The 21,474-nt window shown below is 46.8% G+C and overlaps 2 long non-coding RNA genes across 2 annotated transcripts in view; one reads left to right on the plus strand and one right to left on the minus strand.

Annotated features, from left to right (window-relative positions):
- Positions 1–19,061, plus strand: part of LOC143674210 (uncharacterized) — a 31,390-nt gene extending 12,329 nt beyond the window's left edge. The window contains exon 3 of the long non-coding RNA XR_013170963.1: positions 18,473–19,061. This is a non-coding gene — a long non-coding RNA (uncharacterized LOC143674210). The remainder of the gene's footprint in view (positions 1–18,472) is intronic.
- On the minus strand, positions 4,599–18,988 carry LOC143674211 (uncharacterized). Its single transcript, XR_013170964.1, has 4 exons — positions 18,766–18,988; positions 14,437–14,544; positions 12,944–13,085; positions 4,599–4,774 (listed from the first exon to the last, which is right to left on the minus strand). It is a non-coding gene; the product is annotated as an uncharacterized LOC143674211 (long non-coding RNA).
- Positions 19,062–21,474: the final 2,413 nt, after the last annotated feature.

Genomic DNA, 21,474 nt, shown 5'->3' on the forward strand with positions numbered 1-21,474 from the left:
CAAGGCAATATTTTACCACCCAGCCAGTATAATAACTCATCTCTTTCGTGGCGTTCCTTACCATTTTCAAAGGCTTTTTTCATTGGCTCCTCTTGTGGGCTAACAGAAAGAGACAAGTAAAAACTGTCTGAGGTCTCTTGTAACAGAGTTGGAACCAGAACTCTGACCACCCAACTCACAGTTCTGGGCTCTTCCTATTTTCCACTATCATGCTCATGATAAACAGCAGCTGCAGGCCAGTGGCCCAACCATATGTCCTCTCCCTCTGCTGTCTGATGCTTCCTTCCTTTCCCTTCTATGCAATCATTTTTTCTTTCTTTTTTTCTTCCACTTGTTTTGAATGTTTCAAACTTGCTGAATGAGATACATTAGTTTTATAAAACCAAACCTTAAATTCTGAAAGTATTTTCAAAATGAAGTACATCACCTAAGAGAGAATGGCAGCTGTAGCATACTCTTATTGGACATCACGAATGTCTAGAAAAGAGGGAGGAGAATGATGTCTTCACTCACTCATTTACTCATTCATTCATTCATTCAACATTGCACTTACTATGTGTCTGGCATTACCCTAGGAACAGGGAACACCCAGATGAAGATATTTCCTCAAACGATTGAGTCCATTGGAGTTGGGGATAGGAGGGATGTGTAAACAAACGACACTGGCTTTGGTGCCCAACAGATGTACAAGGTATAAAGACGGTACAAAGCTGGGATCATTAACTCCATAATGCTTATAGTCAGGAAAAGACTTTCTCTGGAGTAACATCTGAGCAAGGTTTCAAAGAATGAATAGGTGTTCTCCAGATGAGTGGGGAGTGGGTGGCGAGTGTAGAGGGAACAATTAGTACCAAGGTGTAGAGGCATAAACCAGAAAAGATGCAGAGTTTTTGGGGGGAGAGAAATTTCTTTGGACTAAGAATAGAGTGGAAGAGATATGGAAAATTTTCTTTTTATCTCATGGGCCTATTTCCCTTTTTTAATTCCCACTCCACTACTCATATTAGGTCACACTGTGCCTTGTCCAAATTATTGCCTCAGTCTTTAACTGGGTCTTGCTTCCAACTTCTTCCCCCAGTGGCAAAAAAGAATATTTCCAACATTCCGCCAGTATCTATCTCCCACCTACATCAGAACTACTGTAAACAAAATAAAGCCCAAATACCTTATTTGAGCATCTGAGGCCTGTTATGATGGGGTCCCTCCCGGGGTCACTGGCATTGATTTCTTCCTCTACTGCCCAGGCCTCGTACTGTCCTTCACATCGCCCACCTGAGCCTGGCCTGTTTACTTCCACCATCCCTCCTTTGCCCAGGTTAGTGCCACTGACTGGAATGCCCAGTGCTCGGTGATCTTCACTTCAATCCTTCAGAACTTAACTTGTGTCCTCTTTGCTGATTGAAACTGACTCCATTCTCCTATGTGCCAACATTGTGTCAGGGACTAAGCAGAGGTTTGAGAGTCCCAAAATGTGGGTTCCAGTCCTGGCTCTGGCATTAGACACGTTTCTGAGGCTCAGTTTCCCCACCTGTGGAAGATGACTGCCTAACTTGCACAGCTTTTCTAAAGTTAACACAGCATGCTTATTAAGTGCCTGGTGTACAATCAGTCCTCAGACGTTAAAGCTATTATTATTGTCATGATTTTGTCTCTTTGTGAAATTCAGGTAATAATAACTACCTTCAGGTAATAATAACTACCAGTGAGGGTCATATAAACTGATGCATGTGAAGACTCTTGTAAACTAAAAAGCCCTTTGGATAAAGCTAATTGTTATTTGTAACTATTAACATATTCATTCATCCATTTATTCATTTGACATTTACTAGATTCCCAATATTTGGCAACTCCTAAGTTCAGTGCAGAAGATAAAAAGATGAAAATGAGATGGCCCTTACCCCAGAAGAGCTCATATCCTCATGGGGTAATCAGACAGGGAGTCACTCTGTAAAAAACCAGACAAGGAACACTGGGACTAAGTTGGGTGTGGCAGAGTCTGGGAGCGCTGCGGGCTTGGGGATGAGTTCCAGAAAAGCAGCCGCTTACACTGTGGCTGGAAGGATGTGAAGAGGCAGGGAAGGGCGTGGCCAACAAAGGCAGCGGATGTCAGGGAGCTGCGATGTCAAACCGAGGAGCCAAGTGTGTGGGTAGGAGAGAAGGAGCTTTGGGGGGAAGGGGACAGGGTGTACCTGGGGAGATTGCCGACCTCACGCAAGACCTGAGATTGGAAAGATGGGGCCAGCAAGTCGAGGATTCTGAGTGCGTATGTACTCAGGAGGAGCACAGCTTTCTATGGCCCCAGTGAGGCTGAAAATTCCTTCAAAGCAGGGATGTTTTCGAGGCATCCCTTTATTCCCCCACAGTCGTCCCAGCAGTCATGCAGTTCAGTGAATGCAGGAGTGAGATGGCTGGTGTAAAGGCCTAAAGCACAGCCGGGACAGCTGCCCTGACCACTGGTGATGTGCCTCAGCTGTCCCCACGGCTGCTCCCCCGGGCACCGAGGAGTGGAGCGTGTTATAGGCGAGGAACTGAAAGGTCCACAAAGTAACAAGGCAAGACCAGGGGCAAATAGGATTTACATGACCGTCATTTGTTTTCAGTACATTTTGCTGAACTACTTATAGTTACAAACTGAAGGACAGTTAGCCTGTCAAAATACTTTTGAAATGTGCAGTAAATGATTCACTGTCAAGTTGTCCTTTTCAAAGCTCTTTAAAGACCGTGGAACAAGGCCTACAAACCTGTAAGTGTTTAAATCAGCTTTAACTTGTTGATCAGAAAACTAGCTATAGGGGGGCGCTACAATAAATTATCAGAGATTGAGCAGTAATGGTCTTTTTTCTTCGTATGTGGAGAAATAAACCCTTGGAACAGAGACCACCTCTACCCAGATACCCTGATGCAGTCAGGCCCCATACTTACTCTATTACCGTACATCCATGGAAGTACCATTTTGAAAATAAACACTTGAAAGTTTGCCCAGATTGTTGTAATCTTATTAATCTAACAAAGAGACTCAGTGACTGCCTCCACCAGGGGGATCAGTGTTTACCATGTAATTTGCAGCAAGCTGATAAACACACCCTTGCCCCACTTGCAGAAAAATCTCCTGCTCCCTGCAAGGAAAGCTGTTGGCAAAAAAACAGTAATAGAAGATTAGAGATCCAAAATACCGTGGTTTCGAAAGGTCCTGGGTAAAGGTTTGTTCATTTCCCCTTCCCCCTGGCCATCCAGCCCCCTCCCATCTCCAGGTTCAGAGGTATAACGTGTAGTTTCTCCTGCTCTTTGCCCTCCTATGGGGTCTCTCACAATGGTTCTGGCCCTGCGGGCTGTGTGCCGAGATTGCCCGATGTGGGATTTCTGCCTGGGGTCTTGCTGAATGGCTCTGAGGCCAATCACTACCCCCTCCACACGTCCCATTTCTCGGGGCATTGTTTTTTGAGCATATCGCTGCACATGGCTCCGATTAGGGTTCTTAGTTACAAGCCATTGGGATGGTCTCTGACTAACTCAGCAGAAAAGGGATTTATGGAAAGAGCAGTGGGCAGGAACCAGGGAGGTTAGGCAGCCAAGGGCACACCCAGGTACTATAGGGAGTGTCTGGCTGTCCCAGCTGCTGTCCTAGGTGCCCCTTCCCCACGGCCACCGGCCCTGCCCATCACCGCTGAGCATGGTCCGGTATCTTGGTCCCACTTCCTCCAGAATTAAGATCCCAGGATGGGGTGTGCACTTAGTGATACCCAGGCCCCATTCCCACCTCCTTTGCACAAGGAGGCCCTGCCTTCAACCAGGACTCTATAGATAGTCCACCCCATAGAGGAAGAGATTTGGATGTTTGGCAGGCAAAATTCAAAAACATCCTCTTCACACCTCTGAATAATTGTAACTAACATCTAGGTGCCTTATGTGGATTAACTCATTGAATCCTCGCAACAGCGTAGGAGAAAGAGCTCCGTTTTACAGATGAGAAAAACGAGGCACAGAGAAAATGGAACATTCCTCTTCTAGTTAGCTAGCTGCTGGAATGCGATATACAAGAAACAGAATAGCTTTTATATATATATATATATATATATGAATTTTTTTTTATTGGCAAAACAACATACAAACACAAAGATTCTAAACATACAAACATTCCATACCTGGTGTACAATCAATGGCTCACAGTATCATCACATAGTTGTATATTCATCACCATGATCATTTTTTAGAACATTTGCATCACTCCAGAAAAAGAAATAAAAAAAAAAAACTCATACATACCATACCCCTTATCCTCCCTCTCATTGACCACTAGTATTTCCCTCTGCCCAATATATTTTAACCTTTGTTCCCCCATTTTTGTTTATTTTTTTAATTCATATTTTTTCACTCATCTGTCCATACCCTAGATAAACTCTAGGTTTTTTCACAATCACACAGTCACACTGTAAACATTATATCTTTATACAATCATCTTCAAGAAATAAGGTTACTGGAGAACAACTCTACAGTTTCAGGTACTTCCCTTTAGCCACTCAAATACACCATAAACTGAGAAGGGATATCTATATAATATGTAAGAATAACCTCCAGGATAACCTCTTGACTCTGTTTGAAATCTCTCAGCCACTGACACTTTATTTTGTCTCCTTTCTCTCTTCCTCCTTCAGTCAAGATGCTGAGTCCCAGCTCATTCTAGGATTTCTGTCCCACTTTGCCAGGAACGTCCACACCCCCGACAGTCATGTCCCACACAGAGAGGGGAGGGCAGTGAATTCGCTTGCCATGTTGGCTGAAAGAGAGAGAGATCACTTTTGAGCAACAAAAGAAGTTCTCTGGGGGTAACTCTTAGGCCAAATTTAAGTAGGCTTAGCCTATTCTTTGTGGGGATAAATTTCATGGGAACAAACCCCAGGATTGAGGACGTGGCCCATTAATTTGGTGGTCCCCACTGCTTGTGAGAATATCAGGAATTCTCCAAATGGGGAAGTTGAATTTTCCCCCTTTTTCCCCATTTCCCCAAGGGGGCTTTGCAAATACTTCTTTATTCGCTGCAGAACAGCTTTCAAAAAGGGGAATTTATTAAGTTGCAAGTCCACAGTTCCAAGGCTGTGAAAATGTCCCAACTAAAGCAAGGTTATAGAAATGTCCAATCAGAGGCATCTAGGGAGAGATACCTTGGTTTAAGAAGGCCAATGAAAAGGCACATGGTGAGCATGGTAGCCTCTGCAAGCTTTCTCTACCAGCTTCTGGTTTCATGAAGCTTCCCGGGGGACACATTCCTTCTTCATCTCCAAATGTCTCTGGCTGTACAGGCTCTGTTGTGGCTCTAAAAAAGGGACTCTCCCCAAAATGTTTCCTCTTTTAAAGGATTACAGTCAAGCCCCACCTGGAATGGGTGGAGTCACATCTCCCTCTAATCAAAAATTAATACCCACAATCGAGTGAGTCACATCTCCATGGGAAAAATTAATAAAATCCCACCCAGCAATACTGAATGAGGATTAAAGAACACGGCTTTTGTGGGCTCCACAAATTCAAATTAGCACAATGCCTGTTCTAGTTTGCTAGCTGCCGGAATGCAACACACCAGAAACTGATTGGCTTTTAATAAAAGGGGTTTTATTTCGTTAGTTCTTCAGAGGAAAGGCAGCTAACTTTCAACTGAGGTTCTTGCTTACGTGGGAAGGCCCAGGGTGATCTCTGCTGGCCTTCTTTCCAGGCCTCTGGGTTCCAACAACTTTCTCCAGGGTGATTTCTTTCTGCATCTCCAAAGGCCTGGGCTGAGCTGCGAGTGCTGAGATGAGGTATGCTGAGCTACTTGGGCTGTGCTACATTGAGCCCTCTCATTTAAGCACCAGCCAATAAAATCAAACATCATTCATTACAGCAGGCATGCCTCCTAGCCGACTTCAGATGTAATGAGCAACAGATGAGCTTCACGTACCATTGGCTCATATCCACAGCAATAGAACTAGGCACCTTCACCTGGCCAAGTTGACACCTGAATCGAACTACAATGCCCAAGGTCATCCAGGTAGGAAGTGACAGGCTGTGATTCAAGCTTTGCCATGGGGGGTTGGACAGGGGTCAGGCCATTGTCTATAGGGACTCAGCCAGCTACATATTAACCTCACCTAAAATGAACCTCTCATTTCTAGCTAGCCTGTCCCAGTGTTTCCCCCTCGGACCCACTCCCTTTCTTGCATGCCCTGTTCTGGTTTTATTCCAGGTCTGCTGACACCCTCACCCACCTTGCCCACCCAGGCACCTGCCTCTTCCCACTCATTGCCCCTGGCCACCTCAACCCCATCTGTCCATGCAGGACCCCTCTCTCATTTAACCCTGGTCCTCAAGAGTTATGTGGCCCAAGTTGGAAATGCACCAGCCTGCCAGTTGCCATGATTAATTAATTGTACAGGGTATAAATTCCTCTACTATATTTTAAAAACGGATTGGCCTTGTGTGGATCTGTTCCAAGATCTGAATCACTGTGCATTAACCTTTAAAAATCTAATGTGTAATATTTTTTAAAAAGTGTCTTAATCAGTGATTATAACATGCACGGTGATAAAATTTGACCTGAAGAGTTTTCTGTTATTTAAAGATTGGCTAGAAATCTGGCACCTAATCAATATTTGCTGCATTATGGAGTAAGTATCAGAGGCCTATTACTCTAGCAATTATAGCATTTATGGAAAGATCAACATTCTTTTGTAAGCATGCTACAAAACAAAACCATATTTTCTGTTTTTAAATGTCCTAATTTTTTTAGTCCTTTATTTATTATTCCCTTTCTTTTCTCCTTTCAGAGGACTAATTATTTCTACTTGCACTCTTGAGAAACAACTGTGTTTCCTTAGAAGTAATTTTAGCATTCCCTCCCCTAACGTACACACACAGCATGAAAGAATTCTCCATACTCCACACCATTACTGAAATCTAAATACAACTATTCAGATCCTAAATCTACCAGGCAGGAACTGTACATGTCAGTTTGTCTTCTTGAGCACAGCCCATATCCCACAGCAATTTCTCAACAAGACATAATAATTATCCGTAATTGTAGTGGGCATGACGGTCAGAGAAAGTCTGAACAGAAACGCATCCTTCTAACGACAAAATACAGCAGCGTGCAGTGCATTGTGATTTTGTGGTCCAAAGTTGTGGTTAGATGGTACTGGACAAACTCCTTAAATTAAACTCGACTCTGAGTAACTTTTTCTAAATGATGATCAAGGCCAATACTTAAAAAAAAAAAAGTGGTTTTGAATAAAAGGTAATTAAAGGTTTAAGACTCCGTGAGTGTTACAAAGGAAGGCAAAAACCTCAAGACACCTTTTCCTAAATCAGAGTGATTGGATTCGTTTCCACCGCCTTGATCCTTTCCTGTAGGTGGCTAACCAGAGCACAACCAGTCATCCTCAAACAGCTAATCAATCTCCTGCCACAAAAAATGAATCAACTTTACATCCAGACCCTTATCCTACTTCCCCTCAGCAAAAGCACCTGCCAGGCTGTGTTAGAAATGAGTGATGCTGGCACAGATGGAAGTCCACACGCTCGAGTGCTGAGGGAACAGCAGGAAGACAGGAGCCAGCCCCACAGCAAAATGCCACCTCTCCTTCCAGACACCTCGGGCTCACACTCCCCTCCAGCAGGGACCTGTCAGAGCCCTTTGTCAGCGACAGAGCCGGACAGGCAGATGTGTGCGTGGTCAGTCGGTGCTGCGACATCACAGGGCAGGTGCCCAGGGCGTGTCTGTGCGAGGACAGCAGCCTCTGTGCAGCGAGGGTGTCTGACTGCAGCTGGGGGTTGAGGGGACGTGCCTCCCCAAGGTTCTAACACCCATCAAGGCAGTTCCCTTAAAACTTCTCTGAAAAGTGCCTGAAACTGTACAGCTGTGTTCCAATAGCCATGTTTCTTGAAGATGCATGTATAGCGATATAGATTTTACAAAGCAACTGTGTGATTGTGAAAACCTTGTGTCTGATGCTCCTTTCATCTATGATATTGACAGATGAGTAAAAAATATGGTTTAAAAATAAATAATAGGGGAGCAAATGTTAAGATAAATTGCGTAAATGAAAATACTAGTGAACAATTAAAGGGAGTGGTAATGGATATAGGGGAAAAAATAGGGGGAACAAAAGTTAAAATCTATGGAGTAGATGGAAATACTAGTGGTTAATGAGAGGGAGGGGTAAAGGGTATGGGATGTGTGAGTTTTTTCTTTTTTCTTTTTCTTTTTCTGGAGTGATGCAAATGTCCTAAAAAATGATCATGGTGATGAATATAATACTATGTGATGATATTATGAACCATTGAGTGTACACCATGCACAGAATGTTTGTATGCTAAGAATGTTCATGTTTGTATGTTGTTTTGGTTTGATAATGCAAAATAAATTAAATTAAAAAAAAAAAGACCTTCTCTTAAATTCCTTGAGGGTAGAACTGTCTTAGTTTCCCAGAGCTGCCGTAACGAAGTACCACGAACTGGCTTAAAACAACGGAAATGACTGTCTCACAGTTCTGGACGGTGGCTGTCTGTAGGAAGGTGTCGGCAGGACCCTGCTCCCCCTGAAACCTTGGAGAAGCCTTCCTTGCCTCTTGGAGCTTCTGGAGTTTGCCAGCCATCCGTGGTGTTCCTTGGTTTATAGGCACTTCCATCTCCATGTGGCTTTCTTTCTTGTCTCCATCTTTACACAGTGTTCTCCCCTGAGTCCTTGTCCATGTCTCCTCTTCTCTTCTTAGAAAGACACCAGTCATATAGGACTAGAACTCACCCTAATCCTGTTTGGCCTCGAATAATGACATCTTTAAAGACCCTGTTTCCGACTAAGGTCACATTCACTGTCTCAGGGATTAGGGGTTGAACTTGTGTTTTGGGATGCACAGTTCAACCCGTTGCAGCGGCTACCTTGCCCTGGCCCCACAAGCGTCCAGCCCAGCACCCAGCACTCCAGGGCTGAATTAAGCATCTGTTGGATCCATTGAAACCTCTGGACCCCAGGAGTGGTCAACTTCTTTCTGCCCGGGCAGGTCTGATGAGAGTCTTCTGAGGTCCCTGGGCCTCCCTTGGGGGCAAACACAGGTCTGAGGTCAGATAGCTATGGGTTTGGATTCCAGCACAGCCATGCAGGCAAGTTCCCTGACCTCTCCGAACCTTAATTTGTAGTTAAGGTGGGGATAATAACGCTCCTGGGCTCAGGAGTGGCACAGGCACAGCACCTGGCATGGCACCTGGCCTACTCAGTGTATCTGTTTACTGGACTCTTTCGGTTGCCAGGGTCTTTCAAAATGCTACCTGTGTGGCATTTAAGGGACTGAGATCAGAAAAAGAGATGAGCCATCAGGGGAAGAGACAGAGAGAGAGGCCTTGCCCAACTCTTGAGTCCGTGGGGAGTCCTCATTTCACTGAACTCTCCAATAATATTTAAACTCCTAGCCAGGCCTTGGCACATGGATTGAAACTCCTTTGTGGGATTACTTAACATGCGCTCGGAGAGAGCTTGAAATCTTCCCTCATCACTGCTTCCCTTAAAATTCCTCTCGTTTCAGTGTGTTACTTTTATAGTCAGCATTAAATGGCTTCGAAGAAGGAGAATTGTAGATACAGAAGGGATAATACAGAAAGGACTGCGGTGATCGTCTGATCCCAGATGGGGCAAATGAGGGCCCAGGAGGTTAAACAACTGCCTGGAAAAAACCCAGCTTGCTCGTGGCAGAGCTGTGGGTGAGATTGCTGGGCTCCTGATCCAGTGCTCTTTCCATTCTGCCATGCTGTGTGCGTGTCCTTCAGGGTTGTTGCCCGGGGAAACACTGTTCAGATGAGCTGCTCATCTCTGTCCCCAGCAACGTGGGCAACTTGGTACAGGAAGGGAGGCAGCCAACCTCAGGCCAGGTCATCACCTCTTCCTTCTTTCCGCAGTAGCCTCCGCAAGGGAACCTGGGCAGACCTGTGCTTAGAGCAGCCATTTTGGGGCCTGACCCTCATTGATTGAGGTTCAGATCTTTGAAGCTCCATTTTCTCTTGAAACCACCCAAATTGCTGGTGACCAGGCAGAACCACCCTCAGTGAGGGGCTCACATCGGATGTGTCAGGGTGTCCCCTCTCATCCCAGCTTCAGATCCCTCAAATGCATTCATCAACCCCCAGAAGACTGGATACGAATCATTCTGGCACCAACAGTTATTCTCTGGAGACTTAAATGATAGGAACCTCAACAGCGACTTTCTTCCGATCCTGCAAGTTGGACGACCTATGAGCCTGTGAGTCCTTTCTGGCTCCCCACTCCTTTCCTCATCAGGCCCAGATCCCATCCCCATGCCTGGGCCCCAGTCCTTCCCCACACCCACCCTGCAAACCCAGTCCCGGGACAGCCCAATGTGGTAATACCTCCTCTATTCCTATTCTAGGCTGCTGAGTACCACTGGGTTCTCAGCAGCGCTGGGCGCTGCAGATCGGGTCACTGAACCTCCATCTGAACCCCTCATACCTCTCCTAAACCTTACCTTACTTCCCTCAGAAAATGGCTTGGATCCTCACTTCATGCACATTACAGAAGATACACGTCTCCCTCTCCACCATACTTCTGCCAGCTTACCTGCATCCCAGACCATCTTTATCTCCTCCCTTCCCAGACAAGCTCAGAGGACCCATCAGGGGTGCAGCCCCTCTGTCTCTCCATCTTCACCCTCTCTCTTCTCCTGTCTCTGGCACTCCCCGGGGAATCTCAACAACTGCTCAGCCAATCCTGTTTCTGTGTTCCTGGGCTAAGCCGCTGGCGCCACCAACCACCCTCCTGCACCAGCTTGGCACCTAGGAGTCATCCTTGATTCCCCACCTCCCTCCCAAAGGCTGTCCATTCTCTCTTCTGAATAGGTCTTGATGAGCCCACCTACTCTCTGTTCTCATCGTTACTGTCAGGCCTATCATGTGTGTTCTGGGTTGCCACACTAACCTCCATCCATGGGCACACACCCCCCCCAGTTGACCACCTCCCCCTCATCTGTTCCCTCCACACACTGAACCAGTTACCTGTCCAGGAGCAGGTAGCACCTGTCCCTTCCTACACATGACGCTCCTGGATGGCTCTACCACTTACTTTAGCAGGACATCCACAGCCCTCTGTGATCTGGCCTCTGTCAACCCCTGCCACCTATGTCCTCCCCACTCAGGGCCCTCTGACTTCCTTGGGCCCTCTCCTGCTTCCCTGCCCTGAAATATGTCGCTCCCTCTGCCTGGCCACTCCACCTCCCCTCCTGGTACCCTCTTCATCTGGCCCACTCCCCTCCATCCTCTGACTCAGATCCTGCATCACCATCTCCAGGGCAATCCTGTCCCCCAGGGTTAAATGCTACCTGGAAACTTATAGCCCCTGATGGTCCCTCTGTCTATCCTGGATCACAAGGTGCTGTCATCGTCTGTTTATACATCTGTCTCCCACATAGCTGGAGCATTCCTCCAAGGCAGGGGCCGTGCCCCATTCACCTTGGGGTAAATGGTGGGGGGTCAGCAGCTAACTTTTGGTGGTGCTCAGGCTGAAGCATGAACATCAATGCCCGCACTTCTGGCCTGAACAGAGTAGCATGTCCCACTTATGTGGAAGGACTGTATCTTCAACTTCATCTTCTATTCCTCTCTGACCTCGGAGGCAGGAACACAAGCTACAGGGTCAAACAGTCCTCAAGTCAAGTCCTGATTCAGCCACTTGCTAGTTATGGATTGTGCTGGTTTGAAGTGATGTATGTACCCTAGAAAAGCCACGTTTTAATCCTAATCCATTTCGTAAAGGCAGCCATTATTTCTAATCCCTATTCAGCATTGCATGTTTGAAACTGTAATTAGATCATCTCCCTGGAAATGTGATGTAATTGAGAGTGGTTGTTAAGCTGGATTAGGTGACGACATGTCTCCACCCATTCGGGTAGGTCTTGATTAGTTTCTAAAGTCCTATAAAAGAGGAAACATTTTGGAGAATGAGAGATTCAGAGAGAGCAGAGCAGAACGACATAGCCACGAGAAGCAGAGTCCACCAGCCTTTGACCTTTAGAGAAGAAGGAACATGCCTCCCGGGGAGCTTCATGAAACAGGAAGCCTGGAGAAGAAGCTAGCAGATGACGCTGTGTTCGCCATGTGCCCTTCCAGATGAGAGAGGAACCCTGACCTTGTTCACCATGTGCCTTTCCACTTGAGAGAGAAACCCTGAACTTCATCAGCCTTCTTGAACCAAGGTATCTTTTTCCTGGATGGCTTAAATTGGACATTCCTATAGACTTGTTTTAATTGGACGTTTTCTCAGCCTTACAACTGTAAACCAGCAACTTATTAAATTCCCCTTTTTAAAAGCCATTCTGTTTCTGGTATATTGCATTCCGGCAGCTAGCAAACTAGAACATGGACCTTGGACAAGATATTTAACCTCTCTGAACCTTAGTTTCCCTATCTCTAGAATGGGGCTGATACAGTTGTGGTGAAAATTAAATGAGGTGACACAAATAAGAACCTGGTAGAGGGTGTGCACAGTAAGCACTGAAAAGGGGGAGCTCATACACCAGTGCACTTCTTAGTCAACACGTATTAAATTAAATTGAGTAGTCCGGAATCAGACAAGATGCAGTATTACATTAGCCACAGGAACACACTAGAGGTAATGGAGTAAGCACTGGCAGAGAAGCAAAAAGAGAGCTCCACCTCTGTCCCAAACCACTCCTGACTGGCTGAAAAAAAGGGGGGTAGGGAGGTTGGTTAAAATGGTAACAAGCTTCACTCCCAGTTTGCAGCTCCTCTGATTCTAAGATTCTTTGGTTTGATAATTTCATGAGCTACCATATGTAGCCTGAGGCTCTACCAAGGTCATCCAATGGAAATGCATGAAAAACTTAAACTCTTTTTTTTTTTTTTTGAATGGCCAAAGACCAGCATCAGAAGGCCAAGTTAGATGGCAAGTCCTTACCTGCAACTATTTACATCCACATATGAGGGTGGCTTTCCCAATAATACTCAGAATGGCCATCTTGTAAATCCCAACAATGCTCAGCATCCCAGCAATTTCCATGAATGGTTGGCAAGAGCTTATGTCTGCAAAATGCAGCCCTCTAGATGAAATGTGCAGGAAAATAGAGCCTTTAGACATTTCAGTGTTTTCAAATATCATTATTACTGCTCTATAAATACCCCACGCCCACAGCATATCAGGTGCCACATGGGAAATATTGGATGTGGTTGGAGATTTTCTTAAAAGACACATAACAGTACCATATGCCAGTCATTTTGGATAATATTTACGTACATGCTGTAGAAGCAAAGATTAGCTGTGTCAATATGCATAGAAAAATTCTACAAAAGAGAGTCAGTGGGATGTGTAATATCTGCACTTATCATCCAAAGCATTTGCTTAATTTCTTTGCTGCTCTAAGAGCTATTTCACCCATAAGCTACAGAAAGGTTGGAGGAGTGAGGAATTAATGCAGCAATAATCAGGGGGAAATTACAGAGATCCCTGGGGTCTCCTACTGGGACTAGTTCAGAGCCTCTGCAGCTGAAAAGAGCAGTTCCAGAGCTGTGAACAGCAATTAACCCTTCCATTTACTTTTAACTAATGGGATTTAAACACAGTTCATTCCTTTTCAGCTGTTCTCAGCAGAATACCAGAGGGGAAATTGCTCGGAGGGGAAAAAAAAAAAAAAAGAATTTTGCATGGGAGCCATGCAAGAGGAAAAACTACTTCCACCAATATGATCCTAAATGCAAATTTGCACACAAGCACTATACTAACAGCCAGGCAGACATTTTAGGTAGACCAGGTTCTCATACTCAGAGCTTTTGTCTTAGATAGAGAGGAGACCAAAATTCGAGACTGTATTAAACAGAGAAACACATTCAAGGCGCTGTACCTTTACTCCTTTGTGCAGTGGGTTCCTAACTTTGACAGGTGTCTGAGGCAGCTGTTGCCCTCTCCCCATTTCCTTGGTATAGCTGGTTGTAAGTGCTGAAGGGACTCCTGACTCTCTGTTAGGGAATTAATTCTGAGCTAAAAATATGAAACTGCCTAATTATATGGAGAACAGAGCAGCCTTAAACAGCTAAATGCAAGGAAATGGTTTAGAATCGAGTGGTAATATCATGGAGCCCAGGCTAGTGGAGGGCAGGGAGTGGGAACAAGTTTAATTTATTAGGAATTGCATTTCTCTTTAGTGCGCAGTTTTATTTTTAATTGCAAAGTGCCTAGTTGAGCAGCTATTACTGAAATTTATTTTTATAATAAAAGCTCTTTGTTAAATCATGATTTCATTAGCAGTCATGTGAACTGGATTTTGCTATAATAAATAATATACTGAAACTCTTGAGAAAAAAACTCCTCTGCAGCCCACCCCAACCCATAATATGACTGTTAGGCCAGAAAAATAGCAAGCTAATTGGATTGTACAAGAACTCAAGAAGACTTACATTGCCTGCCATTGGAAGCCTGATGTTCTGGATTCAAGTCTACCCTCAAAGAGCAGTGTGACCTGGGGCAAGTCCCTTTCCCTCTCTGGGCCTTAGTCTCTTCATCTGCTAAAAGCAAAACAGAATGAAACAAAATTTTAAAAAGCACGAGAAGGCTGAACCTTTCCGCTCCAACAGTCTCCTCTACAGTACGGCTCTGCTTACGAGCAGGCAGCTGTGAAAGATGAATTCCCAGAGCTGGCAGAAGATGGAGGGTTAGGGACAGACCTGAAATGTAAAAACCATTTACCTGGCTGTGGAAGTCCCCAGCTCATCGGCGTTATTACCCTGCCCTTCATGGCACAGCCCAGCTCCAGCCTCCACGCCTTGCTGGCAGCCAGATTGCGGGAGGGGGACCCATGCCACGGGAGGAAGGGCCCAGAGGCCGAGGCACCTACAGGGGTGCCTGCCACAGCAGTGGTGTAGGGAAGGCAAGCTGCTCAAAGGTTCCCCCTGTCTGGGTGGGGTGCCGGATGAGGACTCTGTGCTCCTGGAGGGGTTAGGCAGGTGCTACGTGCTGCCCCTGACCGCAGCCCTGAGCCAGCTCATGGCAGCCATTTAGGTCGGCTCCAAGAGGCAGGTGGGAAAGCCTGCGTCTGCCCTCCCACCCAGAGAGATTGATAAATTTGGGAATGTGGAGGTGCTGAAGATGCTTTGTTCTGATGGGGATCCTCACACCCCTTCCCTCCTGTCCTCAGAGCTAGCTACACAGGTAATATTATTTTGCTTAAAGTTTCAGAAAGCATGTGAATGGTTTCCCCTTGTTTGGTGCTTTTTAAAAAATGACCAATATTCATCTCTTTCCCCTGTCCCGTTCCTCTCCCTGCCTTTATCTCTTCTTCATTTTTCTTCTCTTCTCTATTCTTCCCTCTTCTCTCTCTCTCTGCTCTGTCTCTCCCTCTCCCTCTCCCCTCTCTCTCTCCCCCTTCCCTCCCCTTCCTTTCTCCACCTTCCCTGCCTCCTGTCCCCACTCTCCTCCTGTCTTCTGCCCTCCCAGTAGGTTATGGCCCAGAAGACACCTTTGTTTTTCTCAGATGTGATCACCAGGAAGAATGCTTCTTAGTTGTTATAAAAATCCCAAGTCTCTGCTTTGCTCCAGTGACCACACAGTGACTTTCCTGTGTCATAGATTGAGCCCGCTGGGTACCCAGTGGGGGGGACACTCGCCCCCTTCCATGGTGCCGCCCCCTTTGCTCAGAGAAGCCCCGCCAGCCACGCATGGGAGTTGCACACACCCAGGGTGTCAGGCAATTATGCTGTTTCCTAAGTGTTTATTGCCGCTGCCTGGAAGCCTCCATCAGGTATATTCTAGGCAGCTGCTAACTCTCTGGTGGGTCTGTTCTGGGGCCACGTTTTAGCTCATCATCCTCACTAAGGAATAGGGATGGATTGGTCCTAAATAAACTATTCTCAGACCAAATCTAGCAGTGTATTAAAAGAATTATGGGCCACAGCCAAGTAAGGTTTATTACAGGGATTCCAAGAAGAGTCCAAGAAATGAACTACAGATACACACCGCACCAGGGATAAATCTTAAAATAGTTACTGAGTGAATGAAGCTAGTCAAAATTAAAAAAAAGAGTATATATGAAACTTTAGAGAGTGCAAACTAATGTCTAGTGACAGAAAGCAGCTCAGTGGATGCAGCTGCCGGGGAGGGGCGTGTGGGAGCATTGCAAGGAGGCCCAAGGAAACTTGGCGGGTGATGGGTGCTTTCGCCATCCTGAAACTGATGGCTGTTTCACTGGAGTATGCATATGTCAAAACCCTTCAAATTGTACATGAAAAGAGCGAAGTAGGTCCCGTGTTAAACAAATCTCAATGTAGCAGGGCATATTAAGAGTTGATCCAGGGGAAAGAGGCATAAAATGGAAAGCCACTGGGCAGATCAGGAGAGACATTGCCTGCCATTGCCATTCATTCCCACGTGAATTTATCCAGTGGGGGTGGCTTCTGGAGTCCAGAGCTTTCCTAAGTTCTCACCCCGTCTCTGCTGGCCCAGTGGTGTAACCGGACAGCTCGTGTTATGGCTTTGGGCCTGTTTTCTCAGCTGTGAAGTGAGGCTGGCGGTCCCCACATCGCAGGGTGGTTGCGTGGGTGAGTGGAACGGATGTGAAGTGTTCTTGACCAGGTAGAGCCTCCAGAGATTTTAGGTTTCAGGAAACAATTCAATTATTCATCCCACTTTCTCCAAGAACTTATACTCCTGCCAGGTCTCACCATAGCAGATGGGGTTCCCGGCACCTGACAGACACAGGGACGATCTCAACGCAATCCTCATTACATCAGTTTTACAGGGCCTCTTTTATTCTTGAATCCAGTCTGACATCCACCTTCACCACTTGCCAGAAATTCTTTGGGGTTTCCCCCTGGGAGAGGGGGGCCTTTTACTCACAAGTAAATGCATTTCAAACATTTTGAGTATTTTGAATGTGCATTTTGAAAGAGTAACAATAAACAGGGTATAGTGAAATATTTATTTGAAGGGAAATTCAGCTCTACATTTGAAAGGAAAGGAAGTCACAGTCTTCATCTGGAGCAAAGCAGAACATGACATCGAAGAAGTGAAACACTAAGGTCGGGTTTTGCTAGCTGAGTTTTTACATTTTTGGAATACTTAACAAAGATCTTTTGATTTTGGAGGGGCTGATTTCACCGCTAACACCTGCCGTTCCTGGTGGAGGCGGAGACTGGCAGCGTGGTGTGAGGGAGTGCTGGGCTGCATGGGGCTGTAAGGGAGGAGGGCACAGGTGTAGGCACAGATGCATAATAGACGGTGACAAGGCCCCAGCACAGCTCACTAGCCCAGTTGTAGGTAGTTGCATGAGGCAGGCCCCATCTTGGGTCTTGGCCAGGCTGCAGAAGAACAAACCTATCATTGTCATCACAGCAGCAAGCTTCCATGAAATACCCTATGCTAGGCAAAATATGAAGCACCTTTCATCTTTCATGTATATCTTGGTTTAATTCTCACAATGGCCCCAGGAGGGTAGATGCTATTGTTATCCCCATTGAGCAGATGAGAAAACTAAGGTATAGAGCAGGTAAGTAGCTTGCTCAAAGTCATACGTTGGAGGGGAGGGGGGCAAGGGAATTTAGAAACAGGCAAGAAGCATCAACAGACAGGGTCATCTTGTTAATAGGACATTCATGTAAAAATTCAATTTTGAGGGTACTGACTCCCTAAATACAGGCCCAGGGACTTTCAAGCAATGTGTGGGTTGGAAGTGGTGGTGCCAGAAAAGAGAAGTGACAGCCGGTGCCATTACTCCCCCACCAAGAAGCAGAGGCAAGGAGTGCCCACGGGCAAGATCTGTGTACCACTTAACAGTGGCTGACCCCACACTTTGCAGAGGAGGGAACTGAGCCCCGAGAAGCTAAACAACTTGGCCAGGGTTCCACAGCTAGTACAAGACAGAGCTGGGACTTCAACTCAGTGCTAGCTCTACCCACAACTCTAAGAATGGTGAGAATTCCCTCTTGTTCAGACCCCAGGAACTGAGGCCCAGGGAGAGGCGACTCTTGCCGAGGGCACAACTGGTCAGGCCCAGCCCCAGGTCTGCCCCGGTCCCATTGCTTTGTCTCATCCACGTGGGCCTGACTCCCAGAGCCTGGAGGGTAATGACTGTGGACGAGGGTCTTCCCTTGCCACATGGGCCCCCACCCGGTAAAGACTCAGACCGTTGCCATTGCCACTTCCCGAGGCTTTTTAGTGCCCTTTCATACCTGCCCACTGAAGACAAATATTCACACCAAGAAAAGTAAATGAATGCTTTGCTCAGAAGACCTGGGGGCAAGGGAGTCTTGATAAAGTCTAAGAATGCAGCCAGGAAAACATCATTTCCACAGCCCCAGTGGGCAGCCAAGTCAATGACCCATTTAAGAAGCTTCAGGGAGAACCATCCTGACGGTCCCTTCTGGAAGGCATCTCTGCCACCCGCTATTCTCCTAGAACCACATTATCCACTTCATTGTGTAAACCTTTTTTCTCCCTTAGAAAGGAAAGGAAGGTCCCTCAACTGGTGCACAGAGACTAACCCTAGTGTACCACTGAGACTACTCAGCAGTAAAGAGGAGTGAGCTACTGACATGTGCAGAAACATAAATAAACCTCGAGAGCATCGTGTGAAGTGAAAGGAGCCAATCTCAGAAAGCCGCAAGCTCTATGAATCCATTTCTGTGATCTTCTAGAAAAGGCAAGTGATAGATCAGTGTGGCCAGGGGTCTGGAGCAGGAGAGGGGATCAACAGCAAACTGAGAACTTTGGGGGATGATGGAAATGCTCCTTACCTTTTGGGATGGTGGTTGCCCTAGGTGTGTACTTTTATCAGAACTCCTGAACCATTAAAAAGGTAAATCCTATTGTGTGTGGATTGTATCCCAACAAGGCTGATTGAAAATGATTGAGAGCAAATAAATAAAGGAAGGAAGGGTGCGGCCACCAGCTGCTGCTGGGTGCCGGTTCCGGCCCTGACAGTCATATGGCAGGTCTTGTGCGGGCAGTGTCTTGTGGGGCCAGTGGTCCTGTGGGAGGCTCTGGCCAGACCCCCAAGTGCCCACTGCCACTCACTCTTAGGTGTGAGTGAATAATCCAGGGAGGGGAACCATTGACCACAGCTCTTGCAAGTAAGGAGGTTGCTGGGTCGCTGGCCTCCACCCAGCAGCTGCCCGAGGACCCCCTGCTTCCTTCACGTCATCCCCAGCCCTGTATGGAGCCCCTCTTGGGTGCCGGTGCTTGAGAGTGCTGGGGAAACAGGATGTCTCAGAGCCAGCCCTTCCCTGGAGGGGTCACACCATGGGGGGAGTGGGAGAGCCAGCTACAGACGATTGTGATGGGTGAGACCAAGGGCCTGCAGAACCCCAAGGAGGGGCTGACTCCAACTGGAGGTCAGGAGGACTTCCTGGAAGAGGTGACCTTCGAGCTAAGCCGGAACTGGTCAGAGGCTCAGGAATGTCATTGACTAGGGGCATTGGGGAGGGAGCATGGAAGAGGGGGTGGGCATGGAGAGTTTGTTCTTGTTGGAGAATAATGTATGAGATGATGGTAAGGCCCTCTTGGGTCCGAAGGCTCATAAATGTCCTTGACTTGGATCTCGCCTGGGCCAGTGGAGAACCCCTGGGGGACTGAAAGCAGGGGAGCAGCAGCAGCTCTTCATTTTGGAAAGTTCCCTGTGGCAGCCAGTGGGGCCCAGAGGTTCTCCACTTCTGAATTTCACATGCCAGTATTTCTGTTCTGCCTTCTTAATGTTTTCGGGTGTATCGTGGTGCCACCTTTTAATTTTGTCCTTGAAGAACAAGCACTATTCCCTCTCACCATATGTCATTAAAAAATAAATTCAAAAAACTATTTTTTAATTTTAACACTCAACATTAGGTAGGATCTCAGATACAGAACAGAATTTAAAATTCAATACTTGTAGTTTATAAAAAATTCACCGTGGAGTCCCCACAGACCTGAAAAGGCTTTGCCAGGCCCAGCCTAGGTGCTCAGAGAGACACTGGAAACCTCGATCTTGGCTGAATTACACTTGCAGACAAGTTAGAAACACAGAAAACAACCAGAGAGGGGCCCTAAACCATCTGCTGGGGGGGGGGGGGGGGAGGGAGAAGCTGGCAGGGGTGGAACAGCCAGAGAAGGTTCTAGAGCCTCACCGTCCAAAAAGGTAGTCACCAGCCAGCCAGTGGCTATGGATGACTTGAAATGTGGCCATTCTAAATTGAGAGGTGCTGAATTTCAAAGATTTTCATTAAGAAAAAAAGAGAAAAAAGAATGAAAATTACCTCAGTAATGTTGATACTGACTACATATTGAAATGATAATATTTTGGAAATGTTAGGTTAAATAAAAATATTATCAAAATCAATTTCACCATTTTCTTTTGTTAAATGTGGCTCCCAGAAAATGTAAAATTGTGTTGGTGCCTCCCATTTGTGTCTTTTAATGTATTTCTGTGGTTCTGGAAGGAGCTGGAGCCTGAGGGGTGGTGGAGCAGGGCATGGGGAGAGGCTCCAGCCTGGCAAAAAGGTGAGTGTGTCACCTGAAAAGACCTGAGTGTGTCATGGACAGAAACTCAGGATGCTGGGGTAGGGGTGATCACTGCCACTAGGCTCACAGATCCCTACTGCTCACACACTTGCACACAAACCTGCATGCACACACATGTACTGCTCACACACATGCACACCTGCACACACACACCTGCACCGCTCATACACATGCACATGCACACCACGCACACACGTACTGCTCACACTCATGCGCATGCACATACATGCACCACTCACACGCATGCACACACACACCTGCATTCACACACATGCACAGCTCACACACCTGCACGCACGCACATGCACCGTTCACACGCATGCACACACACACATGCACACGCACACCTGCACGCACACACACACACACCCTCTCCTTGTCAAAGCAGCCAGGGCCTTTCCAGCTGGGGAAAGAGAACTTCCAACAACCCCTACCCCCTTTCTGGCTGGTGCTATAGTGCATCTTCTCTCTGAGCCACGGGACAAACAAACCACTCACACATTCGTCTTCCTGAGCTATAGTTCAAGATGCATGTGGCTTTTACAGGGCACCATATGCAAGCACCATCTCATCTCAAATAGCATTTACACAAGGGCTTTACAAATTATACACAACCGTGTGAAGCTGCCAGGTACTAATCCTGCCAGTTTTGCCCATCTCACAGGTGGGCCAACAGAGTCTCAGAGAAGTAGAGAGATTTGCCCTCAGAGTCCCAGTCCTTCCATGGTGGGCCATGGCTTAAGCCTGACCCCTTCTCCACCCTGTTGCTGAAGAAAGGGAGAAGATGCATCAACACATTATGGTGTGCAACGGTCAGATGCCGTCATGGCTGCATAGCCTGATCCCCTCCCCTCGGGTGACCTGCCCACTCCCAGGTGTACCACCCGGCCCACTTGGACGGCCGCAGGCCTCAAGTGCAGAGCAGGTGGGGCTCTGAGCCTCTGTCCACACAG

This window comes from Tamandua tetradactyla, chromosome 2 (genome assembly GCF_023851605.1).
Source record: "Tamandua tetradactyla isolate mTamTet1 chromosome 2, mTamTet1.pri, whole genome shotgun sequence".
Taxonomy (NCBI): Eukaryota; Metazoa; Chordata; class Mammalia; order Pilosa; family Myrmecophagidae; genus Tamandua; species Tamandua tetradactyla.